At 51.6% G+C, this 1,382-nt stretch overlaps 1 protein-coding gene across 3 annotated transcripts in view; it reads left to right on the forward strand.

The window, feature by feature from the left end:
- The first annotated feature begins 569 nt into the window (after positions 1–569).
- The window catches only part of VRK1 (VRK serine/threonine kinase 1), a 42,461-nt gene continuing 41,648 nt past the window's right edge, over positions 570–1,382 (forward strand). For all 3 annotated transcript variants that reach the window (XR_006101325.1, XM_042444871.1, XM_042444872.1), the window contains exon 1: positions 570–709. The gene's annotated coding sequence lies outside the window, so the exon portion shown is untranslated. The remainder of the gene's footprint in view (positions 710–1,382) is intronic.

Below are 1,382 nucleotides of genomic sequence, written 5' to 3' on the forward strand. Positions count from 1 at the left end.
AGGCTGAGAGAGTGTGACTCGCCTCAGGTCACCCAGTGGGCTTGGCTGGAATGACCCACAGAATGGGTGCACTATATATCACTAAGAAGTACAAGTGCTAATGAATAATGAGATCCTACAAGAATTCTTCACCAGTTTATTTAAAATTGCTCGGTTACATTTATAATCGGGGAAGAGCTCTTGCAGAAGCCCATTATTCTTTAGCAGTTGTATTACTGTTCTTAGTACTACATTTTGTGGCGGGTGAGGAACCTGGCCACCTCTGGGGCTGAGAGAGTGTGACTCCCCTCAGGGCAGCCAATGTGTTTGGTTCGAATTGTGGTTATACATTCAGGGATCAGGGAGCGTCATTTCGCTAACGGGTGTTTATATCCCAACCGGGAATCGAACCCGGCTCCTTTAGAGCCGCAGCCCCGCGCTCGCCACGCGGCGCCTGTTGGAACCCGCGAAGAGCGGGTGACGTATAAGCATTCCAGGAGGACGCTCCCGCTCAAGCCGCCCACCAACCGTCAAAAACAGCCAGCGTAGCCCCGCCCACTTTGAAGAAGGCTCCACCCACAACCCTTTCTCTTCCTCTTCCAAGGACGCTTACGAAAACGGAAGTTCCCTTCGCGCGGCAACTCTGAACTTCCGTCCGCCCATTTCCGGTTTGGAGTCATTTCTGAGACGGGCGCTGAAGGGGTCGCGTCGTCTCGCCCAGCTCCTCGAGGTACGAACCCCGGCTGCCCTCCTTCTCCTCCCCGTTCCCTTCGCCCTTCCCCTCCTCCTTTTCCTGGTCTGGAAAGCAGCCCTTGCGGCTCAGCCTTCCTCTTGCTGCCCTTTCCACCTTTCAGCTCCACATCCGCAAATGTTTGGGGGACTTTAGGGAGGCTTTTATTCGTTAAGCGGTTGAGGTTCCCCTCGGACTGGATGGCAAACAGCTCCTGCTGCCAGTTTCTTTCAGCTAGAAGCCTAGAGTTGGAAGAGACCCCAAGGGCCACCCGTCCAACCCCACCCTGCCATGCAGGAACTCCCAATCAAAGCACTCCCATTGACAGAGGGCCATCCAGCCTCTGTTTAAAGGCCTGAGCACTCGAAGCAAGCTTCTTTCATATGTTTATCAATCTTTAAACATCCTTATCAACAACTTGGATGGCAGAATTGGGGGCATGTTTATCAAATTTGCAGGTGACACCAAACTAGGAGGAGTAGCTGATACCCCTGAGGACAGGAATAGATTAGAAAGCTGAGCCAAAGCTAACAAAATGAATTTCAACACAGAGAAATGTAACTTAGGGTGGAAAAATGAAATGAACAGATGTAGGATGCGGGACACCTGGCTGAATGAAAGGGATCTAGGAGTCCAAGTAGACCACAAGTTGAACATGAGTCAACAGTGCAAC

The sequence above is a fragment of the Sceloporus undulatus genome, chromosome 1, assembly GCF_019175285.1.
Source record: "Sceloporus undulatus isolate JIND9_A2432 ecotype Alabama chromosome 1, SceUnd_v1.1, whole genome shotgun sequence".
NCBI classification, from domain to species: domain Eukaryota; kingdom Metazoa; phylum Chordata; class Lepidosauria; order Squamata; family Phrynosomatidae; genus Sceloporus; species Sceloporus undulatus.